The sequence below is a fragment of the Alosa alosa genome, chromosome 6 (genome assembly GCF_017589495.1).
Source record: "Alosa alosa isolate M-15738 ecotype Scorff River chromosome 6, AALO_Geno_1.1, whole genome shotgun sequence".
NCBI lineage: Eukaryota > Metazoa > Chordata > Actinopteri > Clupeiformes > Clupeidae > Alosa > Alosa alosa.
In genome coordinates this window covers 2,663,998-2,691,015 of record NC_063194.1, presented here as the reverse complement: position 1 = coordinate 2,691,015, position 27,018 = coordinate 2,663,998, and positions in this window count along the sequence as shown.

Here is a 27,018-nt window from a genome sequence, read left to right as displayed (position 1 = left end):
ATTTTGTCAAGGTGGAGAATGCTCCTAAGAGTAACCAGATATTTTAGCTTAATTCTGATATTTCTTGTAAGAACTCACTCAAAATTCTTGAGGTTCTTGCAGATACCATTTCCTTTGTGTGCTATTGATGTTTTAATGATTTTTCAATTATAAAGTCTTTTTTGTGACATTATTTAATGTCACACCAAATGACATGGTGTCACGCCATATGATGAACTGCACCACTCCACCATGTGTCAGAACAAAACAGGGTTTTTAATGACAATAAAATCATTAACAATTAATTTTGAAGTCACTGTATGAATGGTGTATGCGTGTAACAGCAAAATAGATGAAAGTTTAGTATTTATTTTTTAAACTTACATGGCATGGTAACATAAAAGAAAAAAGTATGAGAAATATGAATTGTACAGATACATTTTTTTCCCAATTATCACAGATTTAACAAAAAAACATATAATATCTGAATTTAAAACATGTTTTTACAAGAACTTTTATGTAAAAATGCAATTTGGTCATAGGGTGTGACAGAAATGTCATATAGTGTGACTTGAAAAAAGCTGTCACACCATATGATGCAGCGTCACATTATATGACATTTTGACAGTTAAGCTAATTTTCTAGACAGTTAAATACAGCTAACTATTATTTAGCATGCAACTGACCACATGGCAGCAGTGCTTTTTAAGAATTCATGAAGAATATTTGTGGAAAATAGCTACTTTTTAGGCAAATGATGTCACACCATAAGACACTAAAATTTGGCCAAGATTGATGATGTCCAATTCAAAGCTTTTTATATAAAAATCTAAAAAGCAGAACTCACCTCTTGACCATGCCAATTACTCCTGACATTCTATTGTTACTTCCTGATTAAGCAGGGTCCTCTTCACAATAATAATGTCCAAATGAATGCCCGGTCAAAATATACAATATAGCGTCACGCCATATGACAACCATTTTATGGACAAAATATATTTGATTATAACTTAGTTGGACAGCATGCATAAACATCAAAACTTTCTGTGGTTGTAAAAACATCCAATTATTTTTATATGCATGGTAAAACTTTAAAGTAATTATACTTTTTATGGATATACACTCTTTTTAGGAAGTTCGCACACATGGTGGACAGTCACACCATATGACATTTATTTATGTTTGGATGATTATTTTAAGTCAAAAGTGAAATACAAATCCAATAAATTTAATATGACAGAACTTGAACCTACCAGACCTACAACATTTCCATATCAATTCTTAACAATTGCCATTTTTTATAAGTGTGTGACACATGGACAGTCTGAATTCTGCTATTTGTCATCTACCCATCACCACTTCTCGTTGGTTGTGTTCCTCTTTTGTTGAAATTAAGTTACATGTGAAAATCATGGACTGTTAGCCTAGAAATCTAGATGCACCCTAGCGGCAGCAAATTACATTCCAGGGCTAGTCTAGCAACTCTCCGTTGGCTTGTGAGCTCGAAAAATTAAACTTCTATCAGGCCAATCAAATCATATAGAGTCGTTAGGCGGGCTTAACATAATTATTGATGGCAGAGTTGCAACAGTTTGGCTTGAATTCCCTGCTACTTGAAAACAAAGAAGATGGATGTTGCTGTTGGCCAACAGTGTGACACGAGTTAAGCTTGTTTTAAGTTGGCAAAAGTTTGAACAAGCCAACTAGCTCCGCTGGTGGGAAAACGCATGGGACTCAGCGCTGACCTACTCAAGCGAGTAGGACGCATTTCACACTGCTCCTGCTTCACCTATCCTTTTAGCAATTTCCACTCTTTTTCATTCTTTTATTTCATTTACAAGCTAGTTTAGCAAAGACAGTGAAACCAGTACATTTAAATCTGAAACTTTAGTGGTTAGTTTTTTACTTTAAATGAGCCAGCCAAGTCAATGAACAAAAACTGAACGTCAATTCACCTTGAAGTTGGATTAAAACAAAATGTGCTTGTCCGACCAGAAACCCAGGAGATCATGCCGAAAATGTACTGAGCTAGAACAGAGGATTTCTACTTTAGAATCAAAGATGCATGCCCTTCCATCAACGACAGATGAACTACGAGAGGCATCTCATGAAGTGAGTACAGCAACTACTGGAAATGCAGAGAATGTAACCCAGCAGTCTAATATCACTGCTAATAGAGCAGATGAATGCATTGACCTCACAAAGGGAAATGTGAGTACAGAGCCTTGGCACAGGCAAGGTGCCAGACCAAAAAACGTAATCCAAGAACTGTAATTACCTCAACACCAGTAAATTCAGATGTTAACTTCAGGCCTCGTTTCAGAAATACAGACAGATCAGCAAACTACTACAGGGCTTGTGGTCCTAAGGGAAGCCCACAACCAGTGGGGCAGCCGTGGCCCACTGGTTAGCACTCTGGACTTGTAATTGGAGGGTTGCCGGTTCGAACCCCGACCAGTGGGCTGCGGCTGAAGTGCCCTTGAGCAAGGCACCTAACCCCTCACTGCTCCCCGAGCGCCGCCATTGTAGCAGGCAGCTCACTGTGCTGGGATTAGTGTGTGCTTCACCTCACTGTGTGTTCACTGTGTGCTGTTTGTGTTTCACTAATTCACTGATTGGGTTAAATGCAGAGGCCAAATTTCCCTCACTGGATCAAAAAAGTATATATACTTATACTTATACTTATACCTAACACTATGGAACAGATTTGAATGCCTCCGGGACGTGAGAGAGGAATTTCCCAGGGAACAGACCCAAAGCAGGCAGCAATCAAACCACAACAATAGAAAGATGGGCACAGACAAAAAGCAGCACTCAACACCTATTCATCCCACAACCCTCGTTTTAGGCGACTCTGCTGTGAGACATATAAATGGGGAAAGGATGATTGTATGTTGTTTCCCAAATGCTTCAGTGTCTGACACAAAAATCAGTTATGTTTGATGTGACACTTGTTGAAAGTGTTGATCGGGAGTGTCTGCTGAGTTCTATCTTGTCGCCGTGGCTACTCCGGCCTATTCTGCTTGGCCCCCTCATTGCTGCTTGCAGCTATATTTACTTCAGTTTTTTCTTTGTTCAGCTGAAGAACATTTTGAGACATCCAGGGGGTCGTTTCTAGAAAGCATCGTTTGCTAACTTGTGTCGCAACCTTGCGTCGCAACCTTGCGTCGCAACCTTGGTAGTTCACTCCATCGTTCTTAGATTTGTTGTTTCTAGAAAGGGTAGTTCGAACTCTCAATCGCAAACAAGGACGCAAAGTTTGGTCGTTTGAACTACTGCCCCTAGGCAGTCGCATTTGTGTCGTTCCTTGGTAGTTCCTGTTGGTGTCCCGAGCACCTAACCAAAAATCACAACCGCCTAACCTCGTTTATCTCGTGACTGATTATTGATCTATCCTGTAGCTTAATTTTTTTTTTCTGCTCCCCACTTGGCTCATTCTTGCTATTTATGTTAATTAAAGTATTGCCTTGCTTTTAGTATTATAATCTTCACAGTCAACAACAACAGCAGTGTTAAATGGTGTAGTGGCTAAAGCAGATGACTTATTATCCCAACATTGTAGGTTCGATTTTCTTATGATGTGAGATTGTCCTCTTGCTTCTCGCTACCTGCAGGTGAACTAGTGTGACATGTAGATTCAATTGTTTTTGACTGATGTCTTGTACCTATGGTCTCTCGATGCAGAGTAACTATATACATAAATATGTATGGTCAAAACCTATTGTTGTGTCTCGTAGGCCTACTCTTACATGAATCATGGGACCGTCCCCAATTAGTGTGCCAAATTTCCCAACTTTTTACCAGATGGTTCTATGGGCTGCCATTGACTTCCATTGCATATAATATTAACTAGATGTACCGCATAGCGGTACACAATATGACCGCCGCTCAGTCCTGTACATCCGTTCCGCGAAAATAAATCACACTTCAATTTGTCTCCATATTTTACTCCATCCCCCACTCTTGAAACTTTTGTGTATGCTTGTTTGGCATGCCTGAGTGTGTGTGTGCGGCTGCACAGAAAGTAGCCTACTGGTGCTGAAAAGGTGAATAGATTGTAGAATAGCCAAAGAAGATGTAGCATTGTTATAAAACCTTTAAAATCTCTAAACAATCACAAGTAGGGCAGTTCATCACAGTTCATCCATTGCAACTGGATTGATGAAAGGTCACTTACACTGTAGGCTACATTGTATTTGGGAAAAGCAAAAGGTATCAGCATAATTTTATTTATTTATTTATTTATTTATTTATTTATTTATTTTTTATGTATTTATAAACAAAAACATCTCTGTCAGTTCCATGCCGTTTTCAACAGCTATCAAAAACAAAGGTCATTTTTGGATGGATGGATTTTTTGTGAATGTTTCTTCTTCTACATAAGATTTTAGTCATCTTTAGTTCATGTAATACTTTATTGTCAATGCACAAATTAAGTAACAGTAGTCTGAAACGTTATTGTTAATGCACAAATTAAGTAACAGTAGTCTGAAACGAAATGCTGTTTTACATCTAACCAGTGGTGCAAATAACTGACATGTCCAAATGGGCCTTGATGAAATGCGTCGCTAGACTGTTCATAGGCTACACATTTTAACGGGCCAAAGTTGAAGAGCTTTTGTCCGTTATTGTTCGTTACAAATATAGGCTGATTCATGTTCCCTTGCATTGTGTAACTGAGGTCCATGGCTAGTCTGGCTTTCATCAGACCAAGCTCAATCTTTTAAGAAATCAAAAAATAAATAGCGGGCAGATCAGGCTGGGTTCACCCAGCCTAGTCCATAGGCACCCGATATTGTTTAATTATCCGATTGAGATATACACGCTCTGGCTATTCTAAATGCAAAAATGCATCAGGGAGTTATGACAAAACGGTAACTAACAAACTAGATCCTAATAGAAAGCTGTTAGCTTCCCTAAGCTACAGGTAGGATTATAAGGTAGGCCTATTTACAACATAAATTGTCAATAGGCTATGCTGGCGACACAAATAAAATCTCCTTTGGAAACCAATGGCTTACGCCTTACAGTATCAAGCGGACTTAAACTGCCATATCGTGGCGAAAAGTTGTAATAACATCCACGCAGCTCCATGAGTCAAGGAAAGCGCGAATGAAGTAGCCACTTCTAAATGGGACCCACTACACAGTAGCTTAAGGTGTGTTGCTAAAGCAGCCATAATGAAATGAAGGTGTCATTGTTTGGATACTTCACACACACATGCTTTTTTTAATTTCACAGACTACAACTACCAAGCTGGAATCAAAGCACATCGATTCTCCTCTCACACCCTGCACGCGACTTAAAAACAAAATAAACAGGCGCTCAGTCTCACGCATGTATAGGCAAAACTGTATCAGACCGTGTAACGTTGGTAAATCTTCCATTGCACAGAATGATTTTGTAGCACGTGCAATAAATGACAGTCGAAAAGATACAAACAGTGTTGCTATCAATTTGCTTGGTATAACCGCATTTATAGTTTTCTACAAATGCAATCAATCAAATGGGCCTCCATCACTCAACCAACGCTAACGGTAACATTACCTAGGTCCTTATTGATATTACAAGATTAACGCATTCCTGCAGTAAAACCAAGCATGTCCGATAAACATCCTCAGATTTATTTCGCTTCAAGAAGAAATGGGAATTACACTTCATGTGAACATCGTCCCATCCTTATTAGATGTTCGCTGCGTTAAATTACAGTCCTTGTAGGAAGGCCCATTGTTTTTCCAACCCACTTTTAACTTCCAACAAAATTACGCCTCACTGCAACGATGCTTCATCTAGTGGACAAACGACTACTTATCGCCAATACTGAAAATGCAGCCATGATGATGATGATGAATATTTATTTTGGCTTTCTTTTAATCCTACTGAATTTGTAATTATGTATCGGCCGCTCTAATACCGATAGTATGTGGGTGCCTGTGTGTGTGCATGTGTATGTGTGTGCACCGCCATTAACAGGCCAATGAGTGTACAGTCACTAAATGTACACATAACCTAATTTTTTTAAAACCCCCATGGATGAAATTCTTCGAAACTTGGCATACCCCCAGAGAATGCCAGGTCAATCATACACATACAATTTGGTGCAGTTCTGAACATCTTAACTGAAGATAGGGGCGATTAAAAAGCAGAATAATATTGCATTTTCATTTTTACCGGCGGGGGTGGGGGTGCAAATCACAAATGAGTGATTATGAGCCAGGTTGATGTGGGCCCTTGAGACCAACATACCATAAAAGATTCTTCATCCTCAGTGCCACGGTTCAGGTAGTTATTTAGGAAAAAACTGTTTTTTTTTTTTTGGGCCCAGCACGGGGGTGTTGGTCCCCGGGACGAATTAAATTTTTCCCTTCAGTTCTCAAGATATTCACAGAGAACTGTGTCTGCCTACCCTCCTTTGAGGGGTCCAGTCCAGCGGGGGCTACAGATCAAAACGAAAATGATTTGTTCCATGTTATCCATGTGAGGTACCCCACCAAGTTTTGTGTACCCGGTCTTTGCAGTGTCCGGGAATCCTTGTTGGTATGCGTCACTAAATGTACACATAAATTATTTTATTGTTGGCCCCATGAACGGTAAAAAGTACACAAAATCTGGCTTGGTGTCATAATGATCCTACACTTTTATTTTGTGCAGTTTTGACCTTGTCAGCCAGAGATACTGACAAGGTCAAACTGCACGAAATTAAAAGTGTAGGATCATTATGACACTCCCAATGCATGCCAAGTTTTGTGTACTTTCGCTCATGGGGCCTTACAATAAAATTATTTATGTGTACATTTAGTGACGCATTACCAACAAGGATTCCCGACACTGAAAGACCGGGTACACAAAACTTGGTGGGCATGTACCCCCACATGGATAGCATGGAACTGTCATTTTTCGCTTTTGATCTGTAGCCCCCGCTGGACTGGACCCTCCGAAAGGAGGGTAGGGCAGAACACAGTTCTCTGTGAATATCTTGAGAACTGTAGGGCCTAGGATGACCAATTTTTTTTTCGTGATGTTTGCCTCCAGGGGTCATGTTAACCCATTCCATGTGCACACATGTGCATAAACAGATACACACGCACACACATACATTTACAGTAATCATAATGTATGACACATACTCACACAGTAGACATATGTACGCATGCATGCACATGCACAAACACACATACGCAGGCAAACACACAAGCACGCACATACACACACACACACACACACCCACACACATAAACATAAACTTGTACACGCACACATGCACACAATTCAAGAATTTTTCCCGTCATCTACTTCCTGAATTTTTGGTCATTGATACCCGGGACACCGAACCACCGGGGTACATACACCCGTGCTGGGCCCCCCGAACCGCAAAAAAAAACTGTTTTTCCTAAATAACTACCTGAACCGTGGCACTGAGGATGAAGAATCTTTTATGGTATGTTGGTCTCAAGGGCCCACATCAACCTGGCTCATAATCACTCATTTGTGATTTGCACCCCCCCGGTAAAAAATGAAAATGCAATATTATTCTGCTTTAATCGCCCCTATCTTCAGTTAAGATGTTCAGAACTGCACCAAATTTTATGTGTACGATTGACCTGGCATTCTCTGGGGGTATGCCAAGTTTCGAAGAATTTCATCCATGGGGGGGTCTAAAAAAATTAGGTTATGTGTACATTTAGTGACTGTACACTCATTGGCCTGTAAATGGAGGTGCACACATATACACATGCACACACACAGGCACCCACATACTATCGGTATTAGAACGGCCAATACATAATTACAAATTCAGTAGGATTAAAAGAAAGCCAAAATAAATATTCATCATCATCATCATGGCTGCATTTTCAGTATTGGCGATAAGTAGTCGCTTTGTCCACTAGATGGCGATCGTTGCAGTGAGACGTAATTTTGTTGGACGTTAAAAGTGGGTTGGAAAACAATGGACGCTTCCTACAAGGACTGTAATTTACCGCAGAGCTTAACATCTAATAAGGATAGGGCGATGTTCACATGAAGTGTAATTCCCATTTCTTCTTGAAGCCGAGAAATAAATCTGAGGATGTTTATCGGACATGCTTGGTTTTTTACTGCAGGTAATGCTTAATCTTGTAATATCAATAAGGACCTAGGTAATGTTACCAAGTAGCGTTTGAGTGATGGAGGCCCATTGATTGATTGCATTTGTAGAAAACTATAAATGCGGTTATACCAAGCAAATTGATAGCAGCACTGTTTGTATCTTCGACTGTCATTTATTGCACGTGCTACAAAAATCATTCTGTGCAATGGAAGATTTACCAACGCTACAATCGGGTCTGATACAGTTTTGCCTATACATGCGGAGACTGAGACGCCTGTTTATTTGTTTTAAGTGCGCAGGGTGTGAGAGGGGAATCGATGTGCTTTGATTCCAGCTGGGTAGTTGTAGTCTGTGAAATTAAAAAACGCGGTGTGAAGTATCCAAACAATGACACCTTCATTTCATTATGGCTGCTTTAGCAACACACCTTAAGCTACTGTGTAGTGGGTCCCATTTAGAAGTGGCTACTTCATTCAAGCTTTCCTTGAGTCATGGAGCGCGTGAATGTTATTACAACTTTTCGCCACGATATGGCAGTTTAAGTCCGCTTGATACTGTAAGGCGTAAGCCATTGGTTTCCAAAGGAGATTTTATTTGTGTCGCCAGCATAGCCTATTGACAATTTATGTTGTAAATAGGCCTACCTTATAATCCTACCTGTAGCTTAGGGAAGCTAACAGCTTTCTATTAGGATCTAGTTTGTTAGTTACCGCTTTGTCATAACTCCCTGATGCATTTTTGCATTTAGAATAGCCAGAGCGTGTATATCTCAATCGGAAAATTAAACAATATCGGGTGCCTATGGACTAGGCTGGGTGAACCCAGCCTGATCTGCCCGCTATTTATTTTTTGATTTCTTAAAAGATTGAGCTTGGTCTGATGAAAGCCAGATTAGCCATGGACCTCAGTTACACAATGCAAGGGAACATGAATCAGCCTATATTTGCACGGTAACAATACCGACAAAGCAACTTTGGCCCGCTAAAATGTGTATGAACAGTCTAGCTTAATGATTTCATCAAGGCCCATTTGGACATGTCAGTTATTTGCACCACTGGTTAGATGTAAAACAGCATTTCGTTTCAGACTACTGTTACTTAATTTGTGAATAAACAATAACGTTTCAGACTACTGTTACTTAATTTGTGCATTGACAATAAAGTATTACATGAACTAAAGATGACTAAAATCTTATGTAGAAGAAGAAACATTCACAAAAATCCATCCATCCAAAAAATGACCTTTGTTTTTGATAGCTGTTGAAAACGGCATGGAACTGACAGAGATGTTTTGTTTATAAATACATAAAAAATAAATAAATAAATAAATAAATAAATAACAGTATGCTGATACCTTTTGCTTTTCCCAAATACAATGTAGCCTACAGGTGTAAGTGACCTTTCATCAATCCAGTTGCAATGGATGAACTGTGATGAACTGCCCTACTTGTGATTGTTTAGAGATTTTAAAGGTTTTATAACAATGCTACATCTTCTTTGGCTATTCTACAATCTATTCACCTTTTCAGCACCAGTAGGCTACTTTCTGTGCAGCCGCACACACACACTCAGGCATGCCAAACAAGCATACACATAAGTTTCAAGAGTGGGGGATGGAGTAAAATATGGAGACAAATTGAAGTGTGATTTATTTTCGCGGAACGGATGTACAGGACTGAGCGGCGGTCATATTTTGTACCGCTATGCGGCACATCTAGTTATTGTTTGGTTTTGTTTATATAAAGCACATTGAATGACTTCTGTCTATGAAATGCGCAATATAAATAAACTTGACTTGACTTGACTTGACCTATAGCGTGCAGAGGAAATTTGAAAGACAACCGATTATCCCGCACCTCGGAGTACTGCGAACGGTGAGTGCCCAGACCCTACATTTTAATGTGGGTCTGGCTCATCAGGCTAATGGACTGTATGGAATAGGTGGAAATGTACAGTATGTGCATGTTGTTAAACATGCAATTGGTTTGCTTGGACTACCGTAGGCCTACATATAGAGCAGTGTTTCTTAAAGTTTTTCTCAGTCGCTTTGGTGCTTTTCTCAGATCAGAATGAAAATTCTCATAACTATTAGTTCAAGCTCCACAACATTTAGTCATTTGTGCACATCATAGTAGCAATTTCTCCTTCCTCTGAACAAATTGCAAATCCTTTTGAACATTTATCAGTTGCTTTGTCATGTCATTCAAAATGAACTATATTTATGGATGCTGAATAGCCAGTCATTGCTTGAGTCATTACATAAAAAAATTGGTGAACTAGTTCTGTCACAATGCTGTAGAATTGCAAAGAGCATATACAGTAAAACTGTGAAACATACATATTCAGTGTCTTCTACTCATTTACTCCCTTAACTACAGCAATTTGTAACTTTACTGTAGTTTTCAAATGGCTGTACAAGTACTGTATAGTGCTGTTTTGTGCATTTTCAGGTAGTGTCACCGAGTTCTGACTATTCTTTGCATGGGAAAACACTGAGGGCCAGATGTACGAACGTAGCGTTATCAGCGTCATGGACACACCGCAGATTGCGAACGCTGTCAGACCCAATTTTCCGTTGTATTTATCAATCGTTCTATCCTTAGTGTAAACTGCGCCTTTCTCTGCCTTTCTCCGCCCATGAACGCAATTTACGAACGTCCACAACTGAATGGCAGCGCCTACATACAAACGCAGTTGAATGAAGTTAACTGATGACAACATTAAAAATAATCAAACGTTTAGCGATCATGAAATACAGTAATACCATACATGATAAGATGTAAACAAGCAGGGAGATAATGAAGATCAGTAGTTCTACTCAAACTACTTGTGCACGTAGGCTATGGAAGATTGGTCAAATCTAGCAAGTAGGAAAGTTTAAGTGAATGACGTAAAAGTGAAACTAAGACATTCGAAAGGCCAACGAAAGTTGAGGTTGCTTTTGGTAGTACAAATACTTTCACCACAAAAACTGGTGCTCTAAATAGCGATTCTGTTGTCTTTGAAAGGTTCTCTTATTGACGCATTGAACTGCAATTTGGATTACAGTAACACCTGCTTTTACAAGGCGGAAGTATTCAGGCGCAGAATAGACGTGCGCTTTCAGGAACAGTCTTTGTACATACCGCGGAATAAATAATTAGGCGCTCTTTACTCTTCCCCTCCCATCATTTTACGCTAAGCTCCCACTTTCCCCTGTATCCTCCCATGAATGCATATGCATGACATGACAAACGCAATCTGCCACTTTCAGCTCCCGCGACAGGCAGTTTGCACTTTTGCATCATTTTTTTGCATCACTTTTGCCGGTTTGTACATACCTCGCAATGATTTTACACGCACATTGCGAAACAAATACGCCTGAAGTGGGCGCAAAAGCGTTAGTACATCTGGCCCTGAGAGCATAAACTGTTGTAATGAAAACATGACAAAGCCATTTGACTATCTTGTTCATAAATGATGGTGTCAAGACTTCTCATTTTGATGACACTGGCAGTTTCATTGACATAAATACTTGTATTTGAGGAATGGACTATCCATTTTGAGCAATTGACGTGCTTTTGCAGGTTATCCACTAGGTTTTGCAGTTTGCATTAATTTTCTCAAAGCGACTGAGAAAAACTGGAACTGGTGGGTAAGGACCCAAAAGTGGGTCGCGGAGCTTGTGTTTTTTTTTTTTTTTTTTTTAAACTCCACTTAAAATGCTACCTTATCAGATGTAATATTGGACTTTTATTTTGATAGACTTTTATTTTTATGTCAGTCATTGCTATGGACATAGACAATGTTTATGTGACAGGACGTATCATTTTAGTGGTAAATGCAAGTACGACACTGAATATGATAGATAAATAGATAGATAGATAGATACTTTATTGATCCCCAAGGGGAAATTCAAGGTGCCAGTAGCTTATGACACCACACACAACAACATAAACAGGATGATAAAAAACAAATCCACATGACTAAAATGAACAGTAAAATACACTAAAGATACTAAAACAAGGATCCACATGAATGTACTGTAGGCCTATATAAGCATGAATGATGATCCACATGAATGTAATGTAATGTAATGTATAATCATGAGGCATTGCAGTGACAGGGCAGGGACTGATTCAATATGCTGTGAATATTTGAAGTAAGATATGGATTCACTTAAATTGACACAAAATTAAACAGAAACCCCAGTTTGCGGTGTTCACTGAATTGCTTGAACATGAGAGAAAAAGGCACATGGAAACAAAGCACCCCTGTCAAAGACAAACCTGTCGAGTACCATACTTTGAAAGGTGACATCAGGAGTTGAAGACTTCACAAATGTAATGCCAAACATCAGCATGTTCCAAACATACAGGCACTTTGGATGTCTCACCATATCCATTGACTTGATCACAAATAATAATAATAATAATAATAATAAATATAACCGCAAGCGGTGATTTAACGGGGTCCGAGCAAAATGAACATGAGGTAGCATAGCTTTTTAGTTTACATATGCTTTGATTGTTTGGGCCCAATTGTTCAAAAACACGTGATTGGATGTCGGTTATCGGATTTCAAATCTTGAAAATGGGTTGTTCAAAGGGAAACAAGGATCCTGAAATTGGATTAGATCACATAATCTATTCTTGGTTTTGATCTGGATAAAACCTTTGTGTTTGATCCATAAAATTAGAATAAATTTGATCCATAAAATTAGGATTACCCTGTGCTGTAACGTTAGTGTGCTAACCTCCACAACCCAACAGTATTCTAACAGTATTCTATTCTAGTATGCTAACCTCCACAACCCAACTGAAGGAACTGTAGGGGGCGATGTGGGTTGAGGTAGAGTGAGTGTGTGGCGAGAAGGCAGAGCCTTGGTCAGAAGGCTCAATGGTATGGAGTGATGACACGGAGATGGCAGGTTTCGGTGCAACACAATTGAACTTTATTTGAGTTTCAATTCATCTGTTCTTTTGTTCTTTACTTGTATGTGTGCTGCATCAAAGAGGAAACAAACAGAAAATGGAGTAATCAGTGAAATGGGGTAAATCAGTACAGATCCCAACTCACAACAATAAACTGAAATCATATGGCTATATAAAGGTACAACTAAACAATACTTGACATCCCAAGTCAACCAACATCATCATCTAATCATCTCTCACATGGAACTCCAACACACCAAACCAACAAACACATGATGGCAGAGCTACTCTACAAACTGATAAACATCACAAAAGTCATAGTGAGGGTCATTAAAGTGATGACTTACGTTAACTCAAAGACGCACACAAAGCAGGACACACTGGAGTGCTGGGTTGAGATAAACAAAAGAATGAACTGAGGGCGAGCAAACAATTTATCCTGGTCTGAGCCTCTGCTCCGGAGCTACAGGGTTTTCCAGCAGGTAAACTGGGCGTGGTTAGGTGGCAGAGCCAAAAAATCCTGCAATTTCTCCACAGCACTTTCACCTCAAGGACTTTGTGCAGATTTAAGTGTACATTCTAAAATGAGAAACAATATAATAATTATATATATATATATATATATATATATATATACACACATATAAACTTAGGGAGTCTTTTCACCAACAGTATTCTAACAATACTCTATTGTAGTATGCTAATCTCTACAACCCAATAGTATTCTAATAATACTTGATTCTACAGGACTATTTATTTGTCGTGAATAAGATGAAGGGTTTGATAATGGAAGGCAGCGTTTCCCAGAGAATTTAATTGTATTTGTGGTGGTAGGTGAAGGGGGATTGGGTTCTGTGTTGGAGTCAATAAGATAAACAGCCTATAATTATACAGTTATACTTGCCTTGCACTACAAGTCCATATTGACAAGTAGCTGTAGTGTTATAGTGTGCTAACCTCCACAACCCAACAGCATTCAAACACTAATGCTTTAAGTGGGATTTGAACTCTCAACCTAAGGATCACCAGTACAAGGCATTATCCCACTGAGCCACTGTCAATCCTACATGTTGGCCAGTCACATTCACATGGTGAAAATGTGTATTTGTAAACACACAACAAGAAAAACTCCAAGCATACAATTGACAATAAAATGAAGGGCTTTCCTAAAAGAGTACACACCTGAAAACTTTTTGAAATTCTGGGGCAATTAGATATTTGTAGAGATGAACACTAATGGATGAAATATAAATAAGATAGACATAATGATGAAGGAAAAATAGTAATCAAAGAAGTTCCCCTAAATGTAATAGAGAGTCCCGGCATTCTGATTCTTGGCAACTGATGAGTGTGAATGTTGATTGGCTGATGTCATTCAGGTGCTGTTCAATGGTGTGAATCTTCAATAACCAATTATAACCAAGTATTCGAGCTAGAGCCTAAAGCACTACCGGGGATTCGAACTCTCAACCTAACAAACGCCAGCACTAGGCATTATCCCACTGAGCCACTGACAATCCTAAATAATTTGTATGGTGAAAATGTGTGTTGGCAAACACACAACATCAAGAAAATTCCTAGCATACATTTGACAATAGAATTAAGGGCTTTATAAAAAAGAGTACAGATCTGAAAATGTGCACTGTTAATGGGATCCACATAATGATGGTTGTATGGTTGTTCTCCAAGGGAAAAAAATACTCATATAGGAATATAGGTGATATAGGAGAAATGGGCTGAACAACATATCCAAATTATTTTGATAACTTTTGTGAGGCTTTGTCTAAACATTGTCTGTGAGAATTTTGGTGAAGATTTGATAATTTTTGAAGCCTGTGAAACTTTTTATGATGTTTGGCTTTTCTCTGAAATTGTGGCAAAAGTAAACATTTTTAGAGCATAAGACCAGGGTGAAAAAGATGCATCTGAATGTAGAGATTAATATGATGAAAGAATTTTGAGTCTAGGTCAATCTGGTAAGGAGAAATAAGCGTTTTTGACAAGAGCGCCACCTTTGGGTGCAGTACCCCAAATTTTTGGTTATGGGTAGTGGGGGTACTGGTAACAATACTTGAAAATGTCAAGTTTCTAGGACTTACGGTTTATAGGAATATAGGTGATCTAGGAAAAAAGGCTTAAGTGGTCTAACTTTATTGGCCTATATCTCTGAAATGGAACAACATATCAAAATTCTGAGCGATAACTTTTGTGAGGCTTGGTCTAAACATTGTCTGTGAGAATTTTGGTGAAGATTTGATTTGATTATTTTTGAGTGTGAAACTTTTTATAATGTTTGGCTTTTCCATGAAATTGTGGCAAAAGTAAACATTTGTAGACCATAAGACCAGGGCCAAAAAGATGCATCTGAGTTTAGAGATTAATATTATGAACAAATTTTGAGTCTAGGTCAATCTGGTAAGGAGAAATAAGCATAATTAACTTTTTTTCCCAATAGCGCCACCTTTGGGTGCAGTGCCCCAAATTTTGGGTTATGGGCAGAGGGGGTACTGGTAACCATACCTGAAAATTTGAAGAGTTTTGGAGTTACGGTTTAGGCTGCAGTATGACTTTTACAGAATTTTGGCCAAAAAAGAACGGTACAGAAACAATAGGGGTCCTGCAGCTACGCTGCTCGGACCCCTAAAAATATATATAGGGTCGCGATTTAATGAACATGGGAAATTGCGGGTCCCAGCAAGACCAGTTAAGAACCACTGCCATAGACCACTATGCACATGAGGGGCAAGGGCAGTAGTAGCAGAGACATAACACTTAAAGAATCCTCCATATGAAATACTTGGGGGTAATGGTTGCCCGATAACTGCTCAAAGTGTGTTACCAAGATGGTCGCCGAGTCGGGGGACTTGCCTATAAGGACTTTGGTGGTACTGGCATAAATTAGGCAAGCCGTTACAAAAGGTCTCATACACATATCTACCAGTCTGGAGAGGAGACCTGTTACTATGGCAATAGTATCCCTTCATTGGGAGGTACTTCAATGTTATTTTCTTCAATTGCAGTCAAATTGAAACCTGCTGTGGATAATCTGGTTTCAGGAGCTTGATTTCTCATGAAGAATGTAGAAGTGATGCATAACAAGGCACAAGTACTCCTCACCTCCCTATCATTCTGTATTCAGACCTCCTTCTTTGTTTCCCTAAAATGTTCTATTCACGCACTATGCAATATGCAACCTCCTCAGGGACTCCCAGAGGCCACCTCTGTTTTTCCACTGATTGTCCTATAGCAGTAACGCTGCCCCTGCGTTACGCTGGATGTTCATAATATATATCCTATAGCCCAGAGCATTAGCAGCTGTCACTAAAATGGTGGTGGATGACTGGCGCCTCTGCGTTTTCAAGATCCTGCGTCACACAGATATCTTAACACACCTCACATTTCCTGTGACTTACATAATACTCCAAAGGAAATGACTTGATGATCATCATGGTCAAATTCATATACAGAAAGACTGTTCCCCTTTTTGTAAGGGATTCTCACTATACCTATGTTTTTTAGTTTGATTATTGACTTTTCACTTTTACTTATTGTTACGACCCTGGTGGGTCTCTTTTGGCCCGCCCACTTTTGTGCCTGTGCTCTGTCTCTCCCTCTCTCTGTGGCAGGTGACTAGGGCCCAGGTGTACCCAGTTGTGTGATCACCCCTTGATTGGTGTGGGGATAAGAAGCCTGCTCTCCCCATGCTGGGGGCTCTCTTCTCCTCTTCTCCGACGTTGGCTTTTGTTTTCCGTTTCGCTGTACATACCCCTAGACACTGACTGGCACTACATTCTTATTTTACACTTCATTATACTGACTTTCTTAATCTTCGCTACAATATTCTTTAATAAATATACTTTATTTACTTATTATCTGCGTGTGGCCTCCCCTCTATGTTTCATGCTTGAGCCGGTATGTAACATGTGGGGTCTCGCCGGGAGATATGATCCGGAATCTGGTATGTAACAAAATTTTGAGTAAATAAGTTTGTTGATAAATTAGTGGTCGATTGGTGAATTGGCTTTGAGGTCAATGCTGACAGGTGTAAATTACCTGATCCAGCGGGAGTTATCTGAAATTTGGGGCGAGATCCACGCAGAATTTGTTAGTTTGGTTGTTGTTCGTCTTTGTTTAATTAATTTGTCGGGAGAGGAGGAAGATCCATTGGGTCCAAGCAGACGCTAAATTTTGTTGGTCAAACCCGTCGTGCATACCTGTGTTAATCGGGTGCTGGTGTCAATTTTGGTAAAGTGGCTGGGATCGGTAATGAGGTTACAACCTACTGGAGCTATGTGAACCCCCGCGCAGGTGAAGAGCGCTTAACGCTGTTTGTTTTTTTCTTGGCCTTTAAATGTATCTTTATTGTTTTTGGTGTGTCGGACGCGCTGGGGCTGATTAGCAGCTCAATTGTATGGGGGCACACTGAAGACTAGCAGTAGAAATATTTAGGGCTGTGCTTTGCTTGAGGTAGATGCGGGGCAGCTCGTTTGAACGTTGAGTACTACCTGCACCAGGTTGGTTACGGGCACGCACAATTGGAGTGGACCATTTAGTATTTAACACGATCAAGAAATTGGCATTGTCAAACAGGGGAGCTTGTTTGTTTAGGGTTTTGTTTTGTATTAAATTATGGACTCGTTAACGGATTTTTTTGCAGCTCCATCAGAGGATGTTTTAGAGAGTTTAAAGAAGGACCAATTGTTTAATGTAGCGCAATATTATCGATTCGAGGCCGATATTCCTAAAAGCATTAAGAAACAGAATTAAAGGATTTAATTAAAATGAAATTGGCAGAATTGGAAGTAATATCTTTAAATCCTGAACCTGTAGGCCTAGGCCCCACTGCATCTTCCACACCGAATCCTCCGGGTCCCGTACGTTCTGCGTTAACATTTGAGCAACAAAAAGAACTATTTAACATGCAAATGGAGCAGAGGCGGTTCGAAGCCGAACAAAGACCGATGGAAGCTGCCGAACGATTAAAGGAACGAGAAAATGAGCTAGAACAGAAGCGTTTAGAGATGACTGAACGCGAAAAAGAACGACAATTGGAGAGAATGAAACTGTGTGAAAGAGAAACCGAAAGAGAGAATGAAATCCAGAGAGAGCAGCTTAGATTATTGGCAGAAGGTAAAATAACTGGGGATGACGACATGGATTTATCGGGGGCGTCAGGGAGGAAAATTGCAGATGGGAGCCTATCGAGTATGATTAAGTTTCTGCCTAAATTTAATGACCGGGACCCTGATATTTTCTTCTCGCTTTTTGAAGGGATTGCGGATGAGCGGGACTGGAGCGACTCTGAGCGCACTCTGCTCTTGCAGAGTGTGTTCACGGGGAAGGCTCAGGAGGCCTTCATTGCGTTGTCGGTATCTGAGCGTAGAAACTACAGGTCTGTTAAGGATGCTGTATTGAGGGCTTTCGAACAAGTTCCAGAGTTTTATAGACAGCGGTTTAGGGGCTGGAGAAAGGGCGACCGTCAAACTCGCACTGAGGTGGCCAGGGAGGTCACTGGTTTCTTTAACCGCTGGTGTTCAGCTACCGAGGTAAACACTTTTGAAGCACTTTGTAACCTGATAGTCATAGAACAATTTAAAAACATTGTTCCTGAGCGATTGGCCACTTATATTAATGAGCACAAGGTAAAAACTGCTGCGGAAGCTGCGGTGCTGGCCGATGAGTATGTCCTGACCCATAAGAGCAAGAATCATGCGCTAAACCATTATTACAGTCGGGAGGAGTCTCGACCTAATCGTTTTAATGGGGGTGTGGGTGGCTACTCTGGGTCAAGGAGAGATATCTCTGCTCGTAAAGCAGATCCAGAAAGTCAATGTTGCTACTGTTTAGAGAGTGGTCACTGGAAGAGAGAGTGCCCGGTGTTAAGAACAATGGACGGCCCAGCTCTCCTAGACCAACTGCGTGCGCTGCTCGAGTCATACAGTCTGTCTGTACCGGTGTTGAGGTGAATGGTGATATTTCCTCAAGTTGTTTGGCCTCTGCAGGAGTTTCGGGTGGTAGGGTGCCCGATCCAACGGTAGAGGTGCAACGTAGTCTTGAGACCTCTAATGAGTGGGTTAGTGAGAGCTATGGTCCATTTATTAGGAGCGGCGAAATTTCATTGGTGGGTAGCGCTCGAAAAGTTTCTGTTAAAATACTGCGTGACACGGGAGCCGCTGATTCATTTGTTGCTGCATCTGTCTTGTCTTTTTCTAAGGAATCCTACACCGGTGATAACATCCTGATTCGTGGCATTGGCATGGAAACTGTTAGTTCCCCTGCACAGGATTGAGCTAGACTCGGATCTTGTGCAGGGCGAAGTGATCGTTGCAGTTCGCCCGTCGTTACCTGTAGAGGGGGTCGACATTATTCTGGGGAATAATTTAGCTGGTGGGCGTGTGTGGCCTAGTGTGCCGCAGCCACCTGCAGTTTCCACTCGGCCCGTAAGTTTAACACAGAAAAACGAGCGCACAAGGCAGGTTTCCGAGGTCATTGGGGATGGGTCCAAGCTTGAACCAACATGCAAGCCAACAGATACTGTGTCAGCGCAACATGGTAGTATAAGTCCTCAATTACCTTCTGTACCTCCAGCAATGACTCGTAGTGAATTAGTCGTGGGTGGTGTTTTTATTGTTGACGACTGGTTGACCCCTAAGTGTGTAACATCAAGTTCTGAGAGGGTTACTAGAATGTGGCAGATTGTAGTACCAAAGAAAAATCGAGATTTGGTGTTGCAGACAGATCACACAGGTATGGCTGAACATGTCGGTGTGCGTGAGACCTACAGACAGCCATTTCAGCATTTTTATTGGCCTTGTTTAAAGCGGGGGGTGGCGGAGTTTATTGGATCGTGGCGTGTGTGTCAGCCTAATCAGTATTCCACATTTGCGGCATGTTCATCTGCCCGTGGCTTGACTGTAGCTCAGGTGGAGATGAAAAGTTCTGCTGAACATCAGTCAGTGCTTGGGTACAGTTCAGTTACAGTTTTCAGTTGAATGTTCTGCTCAGCTTGATGCTGCTTAAACCAGTTTCTCTGTCTTGCGCGTTAGATGGAAATGGCGACTTCGCAAACCGTGTTGCACCAACCAATGTGGATTGTGCTTTTTCAGCTTCTCGGTGTGTGGCAGCCGGGAAGATCTATACCCGTGTTCAGCTTATGACCGTGGTGTGCAGACCATGTCCTGATCGCGTGGTACCAGCGAGACAGAAATGTTTAGCTGATGTATTGTATTTGCTTTTGGTTTCCCTTCTTTTGAGTTAATTTTACCTTTAAATAATGTTGTCTCCTGATTGGCAGTGCCTATTTGAGCTGACTGCCTTAGTGGTGTTCAGAGCACGGCATGTGTTATGGCTAAGGTGTACTGGTCCCATGTTTTGAGTGTGGCATAATTGTTGCAGCCTGTCACTTTTCCCCGTCCCATGTCATCTTTGTTCCTGTCCTTCTTAAATTGCTTTTCCAGACACCGGGAATTGCCGGGGTTCAGGGGACCATGGAGATGGAAGGATGTGGGGAGGGTGATGTATGGTGGGATTGGTACATCTAGTCCTGGGGTTAAGGGCTGTAGATATGCCCGTTTGGGAGTGGGTATGGGAATGTTTTATATTATGCCTACATATAATTGTATTTTTGTTTGTGCTAACTTTGCATTTTCACATGTTTCGATCAGTAACAGAATCCCACTTAGGTGGGCTTCTGTTTTATGGGGGAGGGTGTTACGATCCTGGTGGGTCTCTTTTGGCCCGCCCACTTTTGTGCCTGTGCTCTGTCTCTCCCTCTCTCTGTGGCAGGTGACTAGGGCCCAGGTGTACCCAGTTGTGTGATCACCCCTTGATTGGTGTGGGGATAAGAAGCCTGCTCTCCCCATGCTGGGGGCTCTCTTCTCCTCTTCTCCGACGTTGGCTTTTGTTTTCCGTTTCGCTGTACATACCCCTAGACACTGACTGGCACTACATTCTTATTTTACACTTCATTATACCAGAGACTTTCTAATGTGGAGACACAGCACTCAAAAAATACTCCATAGAAATGCATGGGGCTAGTTTGTCACGCCAATATGGCCGTTGTCTACACATATCCCACCCCTTCCTCGGCAAAACGTCGACGTGAATGCATTGAGCCAATCATATGGTGTGTTGTGAAGACATCGTGCCAATCGTGTTGTGATCTCGCCGCTGGAGCAAGATTGGTGTCGTGAAGCCTTGCGCACGCGCAGTTCGACCCAAAGACTGTGCCCATAAAACGTTGGTATTTGGCCGCCGAGTGGAGGGACTTGCCTAAAAGGACTTTGATTATACTGACTTTCTTAATCTTCACTACAATATTCTTTAATAAATATACTTTATTTACTTATTATCTGCGTGTGGCCTCCCCTCTGTTTCATGCTCGAGCCGGCATGTAACATTATGCATACAACATGTAATTCCAAGTCAAGTCAACTTTATTTATATAGCACATTTCAAATACAGAGGTCATTCAATGTTCCATGTCAATCAAAAAAATGATCAGATACAGCGAGCCAACACTGATAGAAACTTTTATTGGTGTCAAACAAAATCAGTGAATGTAGGCTCGTTGTGTAGTTGTGAGAGTAATAGGCTAACAAGCATGCAGTCATTTCAGGCGAACATGTTGAAAAATACATGTATCTCCAATTCTAGGGAGTTTTTCCTCGCCCCTGTTACTCATGGGCCTTCTCTGATTGTTTAACACTCTGTAAAGGGCCATGAGACATGTGCAATGTTTTGGTGCTCTAAAGGTGATATTAAATTGAAATTGAAAAATAGGTGCAGTGTGACACCTAGTGGAATGGAGTGAAACAACAATCTACCAATTCTTAAGACATTCCTTTCAGAGGAATATCTATGCTCAGTCTTGCCAGAATTCTCGCAATATTCTTTCATGGCAACAAATCCTTGCTGACCGTATCCTCCCTGAAAGCCAGTGTAGTTTTCAATGTTCTGTGTCAAATCAACTACAGGAAAAGTGTATTGAACAACACAAACCTCTGTTCCTGGTGTTTGTAAACTTGACCCGGGCCTTTGACTACGTTAGCCGATCTGAACTCTTCCCCAACCTGCAAAGACTTTGCTGTCCTAAGTTACAACTGTATGGTTTAAAGGCATCTTCGGAATATTCCTCTCTACCCTACTACGCCATGCCTTCTCTACCCTACTACGCCATGCCCTCTCTGATGACTCGGGTATCCTTCTACACACCCGCAGCTCAGGAAAACGGTTTTAATCTGGCCAGACTGCGGGTGAAGACCCAAGTACACCATGTTCTGGTACATGAGCTGCTTTATGCTGATGATGCTGCCTTTTTGTCGCCCACTCAGAGGCAGATCTACAACTGCTCTGCTCATGCTTTGCCTCTGCATGTCTGGCTTACAGATCAACTTAAAAAAAGACAGTTGTCCTTGCCAAAACTGCAACCCTGAACCCTGCTGTGTCCATCGACAACACATCTCTATCTGCGGTGGACAAATTCACCTACCAACGTTGATGCAGAGCTTAACATGGAAAGGCATCATCAATGTTTGGCAAATTGAGCAAGCGTGTTTAGTACAAGAACCTCTCCTTGTTCCACAAAATCTGTGTATACCATACATGTGTAGCGAGACATGGACAACATGCCTCAAGCACGAACATCGCCTCAAGCACGAACATCGCCTCAATGCCTTCCATTTTTGCTGCCTTCGTTCCATACTGGCTGTATGCTGGAAGGACCATGTACCAAACTCTGTCATACTTGAGAGAACAGGCTCCAGTGACCTGTACACCATCGTCTGTGAATGCCATCTCCGATGGGCTGGGCATGATCATCGAATGAATGACACTTGCCTCCCTAAAATCTTATTATATGGCGAGCTGGCAAATGCCCCCCGCAAACATGGTCGCTCCGCCTACGCTTTAAAGACGTCATCAAGAGGGATCTTAAAGTCTTCTCCATCAACCTGGACAACCTGGAAGAGAGACACTCAAAACAGGAAGTAGTTTGTCGCTCGTGACATGAACAGCCATAGTATAAACTTAACATCTTTGTGCCAGGTCATCTTAAAAAAGAGGTATCCTAGAATTGATCTATCATGACCAGCAGTGAAAGGCAGGGAGTTATGGGAGTTGTTGGCTTTCATCCACATGAGCCAAAAACACATTTTTGGGTTTTTCTCGGTCAAGAAGACGCTGGCTTCAATAATGACTCCACATTTCTACTACATAAATGACCCAATTTAAATACACATTCATCCTCCCAGCGGTAACACGCTCCTTTAAAGCCAAATATGTTCTGTTCTAAGGTAAGACTGTCCATTTGAGATAAGCCTAACATTAAACCAATACAAAAGACTGAGGCCTATTGTACAGTTTCAGCAATGAAAGGGTTAAGTCATGACAGGAACTTGGTGACGCGGGTCTATTTTTAGTTGAGCGGCAGGCCTATGTTTGCGAATAAACAGTGTTTAAACATGTAGAAAACGTGTAGGATTCTCTGGTTGTTGCGTTGTGTTTTAGTTCTGATGGTTGTATTGAAGATGGTCAATAAAGCTTGACGGCGGGATCAGGATCGGCGATTAGATGATGATTTATTGTAGATGGTACAAGAAGGAATAACAGAACACAGGCTAAGTCTCGAACAGTAAAACTGTGCAGTCTAACAGTTCTGGTTGTTGTTAGAAGCGGCGGCTGAGCCTTCCGACAGAAGATGCTACTTGGTCGCTTCCTCGATCCGTCTCAGAGTCAAAACCTAAGACAAAGCCTGTTATACTAAAACATACAAACGACAATCATGCCAACGTGGCAGGAGCCAACCAGTGTACAAAACCCGGCTCTGGCCAGATGGAGATACCAGCCCGAATAGGCAGACATGCTGTCTCCCTCGGCCATGTTATGTCTGATGTTCCCAAACATCGGCCTGTCTGACCTTCCTGCTGGTACACAGGCCTTAAGCTACAGTTATGTTATGTACAATAGTATGGACCTCTCCCCGTTGTATACTACACACAGAAGTAACATATGAACACATCAGAATACAGTAAGAATACCCCAGAATTCTACACATGACTTAAGTCGTTAGAACACGTTAGGTCTGTTGTTTGAAACAATGATGCCTCCTGTGCGATTTGAACATATGCTATGAAACGGGAAATTAAAAGAAATTAAATGAAACAGGAAAAATACTGCATAAATCATTCCAGTGTGAATAGTATAATAGTTCCTGTGCATGAAACTGCAGAGGCATATGATGATTCACAATCACTATCTATTTCTTTTTAGTAGTTCATAGGTTTTTATAGTTGTTTGTAAGGTATTTGTATGTACCTGCCCATCACATACAAAGTGGTATTATTCATTGTATGACTTGTGTAGCCTAATGTCTGTCTGATACTCTATAAATGACCTGATCGCCTAATTTATCCTTGACATAATGTGACATGATTGCATTCTTTTCAACAGTTTATTTTTTAATTATTTTATTGCTGGATTCATCCAAGGCCATAGCCAGGATTTTTAAAATACCGAGGTCAGCGACATCGCCAGAAATGTTGGGCCCCCCGTTTGTTTATAACTTGAACCAATACACTTTTCCACAATTTCCATTTTTTTAGATGCACCTGGGTCAATGACGTGACGCTCATTTTTTTGTGTACATATGGGTTACATACATTTAAAATTGTTAAAATTTAAAAATAATTTGACAAATTATTAAAGTTTTGGATTTATTTAATTTTGAAAGAGTATTAACTGAATTTGGGTAAAATTGTCAACACGGTGTAACCACAAAAACATGAACCAAATAATTACACTTGCTGAAAAAAAATGTGAAATTCTCTCCAAAATCCCTTCTAAAATAATCTGGCATGATCTTGCACAAGAACTTTTCTATATTTAATACAAGTAATGAATCCCTATTGTTCTGAATGTTTGAATTAATATGGGGAATCGTGTCTGTCACATCAACCACTTAAAATGTCAAGTGGTGTAACCACCATTTAAGGAGCAAATTTGTATGCATTAAGTCAGAGAATCATGTGACAGGAAATTATGTCATAGAGAAGGACCCTTCAAGACCCCAACTGCTGAGTCAAGGTTAGCAGCTCTCTTCAAGTAACAAAATTGTGTTTTTAGGCCATGGCCAGGCAAGCTTAGGTTACATGTCAAATGGTATGACCTTTTAAAAATGTTGATAAATCATAATAATCATAAAATATTCAATTTAATGTAAAAACTGTGTTTGCATATTCACATAAAGGTGAAGTGTGTACATAGTTGTCCATAATAATGCCTGCAAATTTTGCTTTTAAACAGAAAAGAGTCAAATGGTGTAACCGGTTACACCATTTGACTCTTTTCTGTTTGAGACCAGTTTGATCAGATTCAGGGCCAAGAGTATGTAATTTTAGGTGCCAATTATATTATTTTTATAATTTAAATAGTGACTAACTGTTTAGCATGAACAATAGCTTTAAATAGGTTTAATTACTGTAGATTGCAATTTAAGCGATTTTTGAAATGTCAAAGCTTTTCATTTTAAATTTAAACTTCCATAATATTTTTTAAAACAGTATGTTCAAATTATAAATAAATAATATAAATACATTTATTACAGTATATATAAAATGTACCTCTTGTCCCCCAATGGATGCCACTTACAAGCAAGAAAAACTTGTCTCGCCACAGAGTGCATATGAACGCAGATCCTGCTGTTGGTTGGTTGTTAAGAAATGATCATACCCACTCTTTCACTCACTCTTATTCTCTCTCACACACACTTTGGGCCCTAATTTAGCAATATAAAATGCATGGTCACTAGCAAATAGCGTAAATACATTTAGGGGTTTGTCCAGTCCACATTCGTGGTGGTTTTGTTATCAAACGTCAGGTGCCTGGCGCAGAAAGGTGGCTCTTATGTTTCTTGATCAGTCATAGGTGTGTTTTGGGCTTAACATCCTTTAAACCAATGAGGAGGACATCTGTCATTCCCTTTAACAGCAAGCAGAGCAACTTCAAACAGCGCATCAGTATTTTGATAGTCAGCAGTGTATTTGAAGGAATCTGCTTGTGCAAAGACCGTATGGAACAGGTATTCTACTAAGCCATTTTTTACTAAAACCGAGTAGAGTATAGGCTACACACATCTGCACTTGTCTATTAATTAAACATATACTGTAGGTAAAGTGAAACTAACTTCACTGTGGTGTCATAGTCAATGACAAAACAGTTATACACAGTTAATTACTTTCAATATTGACTGACAATGGGTTACCAGCAAAAACATAGCCTGAAAAAAGCAAAACTTCCCACTATAATGTTCGAATTAATAAATAACCTAAGGACATTTATTCTGCAGAGGAATTGCTGCTTACATCTTGTGACAGTGCGTCTTCAGCTGTGTTTCATATGCGCCTTTCGCTATAGACCAGGCTTTTCTTGGTCAGTGGCTTTATCTCACTCTTTGAAAATAATGGGTATAGACTGAAATTGTATGAGAACTGAATTGAAATCAAATAGAACACAAGTTTCTTCATTGATGTTATGAAATTATATTTGATATGGAATATGATGAATGACATGAATACATATCAAAATATCCAATTCAGTTTACCTTGATTCCTATTTTCTGTGTCAATTTCTTGTCCTATTGCTATAAACGTTTTATGGTCAATTGGTGTAACCGATTTATGTCAATTGGTGTAACCAGTATTTTGTCTTAAATACTAATAATGTACAAAAAATTAATATGGATAATGATTTAATACTCTACTTTACTGTACAATGGTTGTTTGACCATTTTTACTCAAATGGTCAAAGAATAGACAGAAAACAAGATGTGTACAGCATATGGTCTTGCTCAGTACAATGAAAAACCCATGTAATTTAAATTTAGAAATAAATATAATAAAACATATTCTCATAGGATATTACAAAATAAACTAATAATTTCATGAGAGCAATTGCATGAACTCTAGGAGGTGTGAAATATTAGATATTTGTCATTTTTGTGGTTACACCATTTGACAATTTAACAGGCTGTTAGTTCTATCTT